Source organism: Mandrillus leucophaeus, unplaced genomic scaffold (genome assembly GCF_000951045.1).
Source record: "Mandrillus leucophaeus isolate KB7577 unplaced genomic scaffold, Mleu.le_1.0 Scaffold1315, whole genome shotgun sequence".
Classification (NCBI taxonomy): domain Eukaryota; kingdom Metazoa; phylum Chordata; class Mammalia; order Primates; family Cercopithecidae; genus Mandrillus; species Mandrillus leucophaeus.
In genome coordinates, this window is record NW_012101272.1 from 114,834 (window position 1) to 124,609 (window position 9,776).

The following is a 9,776-nucleotide window of genomic DNA, read 5'->3' on the forward strand; positions in this document are numbered from 1 at the left end:
CCACCTCCCAGGCTCAAACCATCCTCCCAAGTAGGTGGGACTACAGGCGCACGCCACCATGCCTGGCCTTTTTTTTTTTTTTTTTTTTTTTTTTTTTTTTTTTTGTATATTTGGTAGAGACTGGTTTTCGCCATGTTGCCTAGGCTGGTCTCGAACTCCTGGGCTCAAGCAATCTGCCTCGACCTCCCAAAGTGCTAGGATTACAGGTATGAGCCACCATGCCTGAACACAAGTACAGTATTTAATGCACATTGAGGAGGGCTTAAAATGACCCATATTAGGCTGGGCATAGTAGCTTATGCCTGTAATCCCAGAATTTTGGGAGGCCCAGGCAGGTGGATTGCTTGAACTCAGGAGTTCAAAACCAGCTTGGGTAACATGGTGAAACCCTGTCTCTAGAAAAAATTTTAAAATTAGCCGGGTGTGGTGGTATGCACTTGTGGTCCCAGCTACTCAGGAGGCTAAGGTGGCAGGATCTCTTGAGCCTGGGAGGTTGAGGCTGCAATGGGCTGTGATTAGGACACTGTACTGCACTCCAGCCTAGGCAACAAAGTGACTCCCTGTTAAAAAAAGGAAGAAGAAGAGGAAGAAGAGGAAGAGGAAGAAGAAGGAAGAAGAAGGAAGAAGAGGAGGAGGAGGAGGAGAAGAAGAAATAATACAGAAAACCAAAATGCTTGGCCAGGAATAGAGTGGAGGCCGTGTGACTGGAGCACCATGGCTGTGGGAGAGAGGAATGAGAAGACTTAGAAGAGGTGAGCAGGAGCCAGAACACCGGGGACTCTGTAGGCCATGGTAGGTGGCTTGATGGAATTCCAGGAACAAAGGAGAGTGGCCCAAGGGATGCCAGCAGGAAAGCCTTGTGATCTAATTTGCAATTGCAAAAGATTTCCCTGTCTTCTGCATGGAGAATGAATTAGAATGCAGCAAGAGAAGATACACAGAAACTAGTCAGAGGAGGTATTGGGGTTGACCAGGTGAGAGATGGCAGAGGCTTAGCTAGGTGATGATAGTGAAGAAGATGTGAATGACATCAAGGACATGATTTGAAGGTGGGACTGGCAGGACCTGCTAACAGATTGATTATGAAGGGTAAGAAGGAGAGAGAAATCAAGGATGCTGTTTTTTATTCTGTCCTGAACACATGGATTTCTACTCCATTCTCCATCCCTAACCCCTTCCTCTGTCATCCACATCCCAAGAGTTTCCAGTCTCCCTGAGTCTTTGGTCAGAAAACCAGTTTTCCTGGGCACTGGATAAGAATTGGTCTCCAGTATTTCAAACCAGCAGATGTTTTCTCCTTCTGCCTGAAACTGTGGACTCCTGAAATCTGTAAGTATTTTACAAATTCCCTTACCAGGACCACATTCTTGAGAAGAGTGTCCCTGTGACTCTGGGCCAAAGAAGTGCTGAGAAGGTGGTCCTCTTCAAATCACTCACAGCACTGAACAGGTGAATCAGCCTCGACTGGCATGTGAATTTGTCCCACTGATTGAAAGAGTAGAAATTTATGCTAGTGGTGGGTGCCAACCAACAGTAGATTCAACATAAGAATTCAGAAAGGCAAACCTACGTATATGTCATTATAAAAACAACTGTGACAACAAAAGGCAGCAGTCCAATTTAAGACATAAGATCCTAAGGAACGAATTTCCTAACAAGACTTCCTTGTTTGCTCTAGACAAATGTTGAGCTTTATTGCACACTTGACATAAAGATTAGACTGTATGTGAAAATTCACACAAACATTTCAATTGTGTAGTGGCCTGAAAACTAAAGGAGAGGTCTGGTGTGTATGTGTGGGGCGAGGGTGTGGCAGTGAACTGGGACAACAGGCAGAATGTACAAAAAAGAGGGTGGATTTAATGGTGGCAAATGCCTGATCCTAACCCTTTCTCCCTGCCCCCAGAGTAAAGGGTAATATGAGCCTTGCCATACAGCAACTACACTAGAATAGAATTAATAGCACTTTTGCTGCCCAGAAATCCATTCTCCTAACAGATGGCATTTCCCAGAAGAACTAAAGCCTAACAAGCCTAAGCTTAAATCCTGGAATTGGCTGGCTCACAATAACTATGAAGAAGAAAAGTCCCCTGTTTGGTTTGGCTTTCAGTTTCTCCTAGGCCAGGAACCAACGCTTCATGAACTGAGGAGATGGAAAGATAGAGCCTCTAATGTATACCAGATCGGGCCGCAAAACCTTCTCAGCAATGGGCATACATCCTAAGGCTGGCTCTATAAATATCCAATGGCTCCTTGGGAAAGAAGCTGGACTGTCTCTCCAGTGGAGGCCCATTTCATTTTCTGACACTTTCCCATGCCTTCACTGGGGGGCTGCCGTGCAGCCTAAATGCTGGAATACCATGACCTGAAGCCTGTCTCCAAAAGGACTCTCAGAGGAAGGGAATTCATCTCCTCATCAAATCCAATATGTTAAGGAATGGGAGGGAGAAACTAAGTGAAGATGGATGTAGGAAGAAAGGTTATGAAAAAGAGAAGTCAACAGTTGGGTTCAAACCAATTCAGACCCTCTTTGGACAGCCAATGGGACTTCAGACACTCACCTGGGAATCTGATGGTATCTCATTGTTACCCTTACATGACTCACTTTCCAAGTGATGTCCATGGCCTTCACCAACATCTTTTTTTTTTAAGTGTAATTTACTTGTATTTTTGGTCCAAAGTGTTACAACTATATCTTCGTATTTAATTGAAAAGGTTTATTTTTTTCTAAATCAGAACTGGCCTTTCAGTCGATGGTGTGACACTTTCCCTAAAACTAGTCAGGACAAGAAAAAAAAATATTTTTTGAGAGACAGGGTTGACAGAGAGACTCTATCTCAAAAGAAAACAACAATAACAACAAACCAAAGACACAGGATCTCACACTCTGTCGCCCAGGCTAGAGTAAAGTGGCGTGATCACAACTCACTGTAGCCTCAAACTCCCAGACTCAAGCGATCCTCCCTCCTCAGTCTCTTAAGTAGCTGGGACTACAGGTACACATTCCCATGCCCAACAAATATTTTATTTTTGGTGGGGAGAGATGGGGTCTCACTATGCTGCCCAGGCTCGTCTTGTACTCCTGGTCTCAAGCGATCCTCCCACTGTGGCCTCCCAAAGTGCTGGGATTACAGGTGTGAGCAGCCACAGCACCGGGCAGAAAATTCGTTTTTTAAATTTAATTTTTATTTTTTTTAGAGACTGGGTCCCATTCTGTCACCCTAACTGGAGTATAGTGGCACTGTCATATAGTTCACTGCACCCTGGATGGCCTAGGCTCAAGAGATCCTCCCACCTCAGCCTCAAAAATGCTCAGGCGCGTGAGTCTCCACTCCCAGCTAAAACAGGCAATTCTAACAGGCTGGAGCCCCACAGCATTCTGATAATATTGTATGCACATAACAGGTGTAATCTGAGTCAGGCTGTTGGATCTAATCTCGTGCCTGGAGAGCAGAGATCTAGAAATCATATGTCTTAGATTTGAATTTCACCTTTGCCATTGAGTTGTAGGACTTTCTTTATTTTTTGTTTTCTTTGAGTTGTAAGACTTTCGACAGGTCACCCCTTCTTTTTACTGCCCACTCACATAGATGAATTTAGAACAACCAGTTCAAAAATAGGTACGATGGCCAGGTACAGTTTCTCACACCTGTAATCCCAACACTTTGGGAGGCTGAGGCAAATGGATCACTTGAGGTCATGAGTTCGAGACCAGCCTGCCAACATGGTGAAACACCATCTCTACTAAAAATACAAAAATTAGCCAGGCGTGGTGGTGTGGGCCTGTAGTCCCAGCTACTCGGGAGGCTGAGGCAGGAGAACTGCTAGCACCCGGGTGGCAGGGGCTGCAGTGAGCCAAGATTGCACCACTGCACTCCAACCTGGTGACAGACAGAGACTCCATCTCAAAAAAAAAACAAACAAACAAAAAACAGGTATGGCAGGGGAGGCAACAACAACAAAAAAATAGATACAATTCTAGTTACCTAACACTGCATCATTCTGTGAGTGTCTTAAGGATTGCAGATGGGGGTTTGTGTAAATCACTTGCATTTGAATAAAACAGATATGCACATATGAAAAATTCATTTAGCAATAAGCAAAGATTTAATCTGATACAATTTTGAACAATATCCTGATGGTTCACAAATCTTAAAAATTCACTGGTACATCTTGGTGGTCTGTTTTTGTGAGTCTTTCAGATCATTCAGTCTTGCACAAGCAGCAGCTGCAATCTACAGGGAGGAAGATTCTGCAATGGGAAACCACATTGCTCATGCTGGGCAAACAGACCTGTCATTTCTAGAGACCTGGAATGATCCTGCCTGCCTGTGAGGCAGGGAGGAAAGCAGCATTCATCTATTCAATAGCCTGGTGGATAAAACAACCCCACTGCCAGGTGCGGTGGCTCACACCTGTAATCCCAGCACTTTGGGAGGCCGAGGTGGGCAGATCACCTGAGGTCAGGAGTTCGAGACCAGCCTGGCCAACATGGTGAACCCCACATCTCTACTAAAAATATAATTAGTTGGGCATGGTGGTGGGTGCCTGCAATCCCAGCTACTCGGGAGGCTGAGACAGGAGAATTGCTTGAACCCAGGAGATGGAGGTCGCAGTGAGCCGACACAGTGCCACTGTACTCCAGCCTGGGCAACAGAATGAGACTCTGTCTCAAAACAAACAAACAAACAAAACCATTGAAGTGGAGGTTTGGAGGACTTAGAGATGTAACTATCCTTTAAATTACAACTGAGAAGTTAAATTGGGTGTGTTTTTAGAGAAATTTGACTTTCTCAGAAGGAAAGTGAAAATATAAAATCCAGAGAGAAATACAAAGTATAGTCAGATCAGTAATTCCTAGCTTATTATTATTTTTTTTTTTTGCAGTCTGTCCTAAGGTGACATTTTGTTGTTATTTGTTTATTGTTTGTCATTCAGTTCTCTCACTAGAATGAAAGTGCTATGAGGGTAGGAACATGTGTATTTTATTTCCATATTTCCATTAACATTCTCTGGCCCTAGTAGAGTACCTTACATAAGCATTCAAGAAAAAAAATTGTTGAATGAATGAATAATGAATGAATGATTCAGACTTTTTCAAGCCCTAGACCTCTTTTTAAAAAAATCAGTGGAAGTGGCTGGGCACAGTGGCTCACGCCTGTTACCCCAACACTTTGGGAGGCTGGGGCGGGTTGATCACCTGAGGTCAGCAGTTCAAGGCCCGCCTGACCAACATGGTGAAACCCCATCTCTATTAAAAATACAAAAATTAGCTGAGTGTGGTGGCGGGCACCTGTTAATTCCAGCCACTCGAGAGGCTGAGGCAGGAGAATTGCTTGAACCCAGGAGGTGGAGGTTGCAGTGAGCTGAGATTGTGCCACTGTACTCCAACCTGAGCGACAGAGGAAGACTCCATCTTGGAAAAAAAAAAAAACAAAATAAAAAAAATGGTGGAAGTTGATTCTTACCTTACCGCCAAAATACATATATTCAAAAATATAAAATGTTATATTACATAATTTATACATATATAATTACAATGTATAATTATGTTTTTATATCTGTCTATCTATCTATCTGTCTCTAATTGAATCTTCTCATGCAAAGGCCCCAGTTTGCAAAAGACATTCCTGCTTCACCAATGGTATTTGGTATCCCTAAAAAGCACATAAATAAAAGCTCTGTTGTCATTCTCCTTGCATTCTCCTTGGGAGAAATCCTTTTATTTTTTCCTTTTTTGTTTTGGTAGAGACTGGGTTTCCCTCTGTTGCCCAGGCTTGTCTCGAACTCCTGGCTTCAAGCAATCCTCCAGCCTTGACTTACCAAAATAGGATTACAGGCATGAGCCACCACGCCCAGTCCAGAGGAGCAATTCTGAAGAGGCTTAAGACTGGGACTCTTGGGTCTTCTGACTCCCAGGATAAAACATCTGACATTGGCTCTTAGAGATGTATGAAAGGGCCTGGGTCACTTCCAGACATGTGACCCGTAAAAGGAGCCCTTCAGTGAAAGGGAAGAGAAAAAAACTGTAGATTTGGGACTCAGAAAACTTGAGTTCTAACTCAGCTCTTGTGCCTTACTGGCTGTAGAATCATAGCTAGGTAATGGACTTCTCTGAGCCTCAGTTTCCTCATGTGAATGAAGAGGTCTGGCTTAGGCCCAGCATTCCATAATATAGTATGATAACTTGTAAACCAGGCAAATGAAGGAGCAACAGAGCTTCAGATGAAACAGGATGTTGCTATGTAGTTAAAATGTCCATTTTATAGCAGTACCTCCCTTGCTATAAGAAGAGAGCATGACTCATGCTGAAGTACAAGAAACTTTAAGTAAGATAACAGAAAGGACTCTCAATAATATAAGGACTGTGAGACAGAGTCAGACATGCGGGTACTTGCAGAATATCCCTCAGAAGGTGTAGTGGGATGATGGTCAATATTCATCTCTCAGATGATCTTTTCTAGTATTTGCTGGAAAAAGATCCTCAAGTCCAGTTGCCTCCAGAATCCACCCACTCTTTGGGTCAGGCATAGTGGCTCACGCCTGTAATCCCAGCACTTTGGGAGGCCAAAGTGGGAGAATCACCTGAGGCCAGGAGTTTGAGACCAGCCTGGGCAACATAGTGAGATTCTCTCTATATAAAATATTAAAGCTTTTTAAAAAATAAAAAATAAATCTACCCACTCTCTGGCCCTAGGAATATCCCTAGGCTTACATTTTCCACAAAAAAGATTTTATTTTATTTTTATTATTTGAGATGGAGTCACACTCTGTTGCCCAGGCTAGAGTGCAGTGGTGCAATCTTGGCTCACGGCAACATCTGCCTCTCGGGTTCAAGTGATTCCCCTGCCTCTGCGTCCTCAGTAGCTGGGATTACAGGTGTGCATCACCACACCCGGCTAATTCTTGTATTTTTGGTAGACACGGGTTTCACCACGTTGGCCAGGCTAGTCTTGAACTCACGACCTCAAGTGATCTGTCTGCATCAGCCTCCCAAAGTGCTGGGATTACAGGCGTGAGCCACTACGCCTGGCCACCACAAATAAAATTTTAAGGGCAAATTTTCTAAATTTATTCTAATACTTTGGGAAAAAGTATCGATTGCTTTGGGGTATTTTCTTCTAGTCAGTTCTTTCACACAAAGAAATCTAGACGAAAGTGACATTGATTGGGCGCCTCCCTGGCAGTTCTTTCCATGGGCCATCCTGTTTAATCCTAGAACAACCCTGAAGGGCACTTATTTCCTACCAATTTTACAGATAAGAAAACTAAGACTCAGACAAAGAAAGTCACTTTCTGTGGAGAAGCTAGGAAGTGGGGCCAGAATTTAACTCCAGGTCTTTCTGGTGTGGAAGCTCTTTCCACACACCTGGTTGCTACCAAGGAGGATCTCAGTGGTGTTTAGGCAGCCAGGGGTTTCTGGGCCTCAAGTGGTGCTGTGGACCATGCACAGTTCGCTCACTCTGCTCCGCGCAGGCCAGTGTGCACTTGCACTTCAGATGCTGGGTCTGGAGCCTTCTCCACTCCTTTCCTGAGTTACTGTCTCTGAGAGTTTGCCTTACAATGAACTTTTAGACCCCAGCACATAATTAGAATTAAAACAGAAGTCAAGACGGGGCGCAGTGGCTCATGCCTGTAATCCTAGCACTTTGGGAGGCTAAGGTGGGCAGGTCACCTGAGGTCAGGAGTTCAAGACCAGCCTGGCCAACACAGGAAAACCTCATCTCTACTAAAACTACAAAAATTAGCCAGGCGTGGTGGCATACGCCTGTAGTCCCAGCTACTCAGGAGGCTGAGGCAGAATCGCTTGAACCCAGGAGGTGGAGGTTGCAGTGAGCCAAGATCATGTCACTGTACTCCAGCCAGGGCAACACAGCAAGACTCAGTTTAAAAAAAAAAAAAAAGAAAAGAAAGAAATTAATAATAAATAAAATAAAACAGAGGTCAAGAGATAAATGACTTTGTGGAGATAGGTAAGAATTACAGATAATGGGAGAACTCCAAGGCTTTCTATCCAGGGGAAAGATTGAGAAAAGTCCCAGGGAGAAGGCAAAGGGGAAAAGCTGAGGAACAGGGAAGCAGTCTATGCTGAGATTCAAAGATACTCATTGGTTCTGTATTTTTTTTTCTTTTTTTTTCTTTTTTTTTTTTGAGACCGAGTTTCGCTCTCGTTGCCCAGGCTGGAGTGCAGTGGTGCTATCTTGGCCCACTGCAACCTCTGCCTCTCAGGTTCAAGTGATTCTCCTGCCTTAGCCTCCTGAATAGCTGGGATTACAGGCGCCCGTCACCACGCCTGGCTTATTTTTGTATTTTTAGTAGACACAGGGTTTCACCATGTTGGCCAGGCTGATCTCGAACTCCTGACCTTGGGTGATCCGCCCACCTCAGCCTCTCAAAGCGCTGTGATGACAGGCATGAGCCGCTGTGTCCGGCCACTATTCTTTGGTTCTTAGAATGGCATGGGTTCTCCACCACCCCCAGCCACATCACTATGGACTTTCTTTGCCTGACTTAAATCTCCTCATCCTTCAAGAGTCATTCATCTCAAAAGGCATCTTTTCCAGACATCATCCTGTTAGGACCAGGGCCCTTCTCTGGGATCCTATAGGAGACAGTGCACATCTTAACATTTACCAGATTATAATAAAATCATGTTAATGAATCTTTCCGCCTCAGTGACCATCCTAAGGATAACTCTCTTTTATCCATGTCTGCACCCCTGGCACCTGGTACAGTACCTGACAAATAGAGGGGTTCAAGCAATGTTTATCAAATACTCAGACCCCAAGATACAGAAGCTCTGAAAGAAATGGGGACCTCAGGACAATGGGAGAATGGAGACCTGGAAACGAGATCTACGGAGAGTAGGTACTATCAGGACCTGTTCCAGTGATTGGTGGATGTCACACAGTACAGCTGGATGGTGCAAAGCTTCTAACACTGCTGGGAATGGTTCCACTTCAAACAATTCTAGTTTAGAAAGTTTCTTCTGGAGTTGGGCCAAAATGTAAGCCCCACTAACTTTTACATGTAGACTCTCACCTAGGGTCCCTTTTGGTTATAGAGACTACAGGTCCTGTATAGAAATGTCCTAGCTGGAAAGCTGTGCCCTATTTCTAGGCATCTGGTTTAGCACCTTGTGATGCTGAAGAGGCAGAATGAGGTCAAGTTTGTGTTAGAGGTTTTCTGAGCTGTCATTACAGAGCTGCTCATAGTCCCAGCCTGCATCCTGCTCTGTGTGACCTCCAGCACACCAGGTCACCCAGAACCATAGCTTCTTCCTCTGCGACTAGTGATGATGACATTTTCTTCCTGACTATGCCGTGTGAGGATGAAAAGTGAGAATGTGAGTAAAGCTTTGCCTGGCCTTGGTCAAATCTCAGTGAAAGGTATCTATTGAATTATTATTGAAATATTATTATTGATATGGTTTGAATCTGTGTTCCCACCCAAATCTCATGTTCAATTGTAATCCCCAGTGTTGGAGACGGGGCCTGGTGGGGGGTGACTGGGACATGGAGGCAGTTTTTCATGAATGGTTTAGCACCATCTCCTTGGAGCTGTTCTCGTGAGTGAGTGAGCTATCCCACAATTCTGGTTGTTTAGAGGTGTGTGGCATCCCCGGCCTACTCTTTCTTCTTCCTGCTCTGGCTATGTAAGACATGCCTGCTTTCCCTTTGCCTTCCGCCATGATTGTAAGTTCCCTGAAGCAGCCTCTATACTTCCTGTACAGCCAGCAGAACCCTGAGCCAACTAAACTTTTTTTTTTTTTTTTT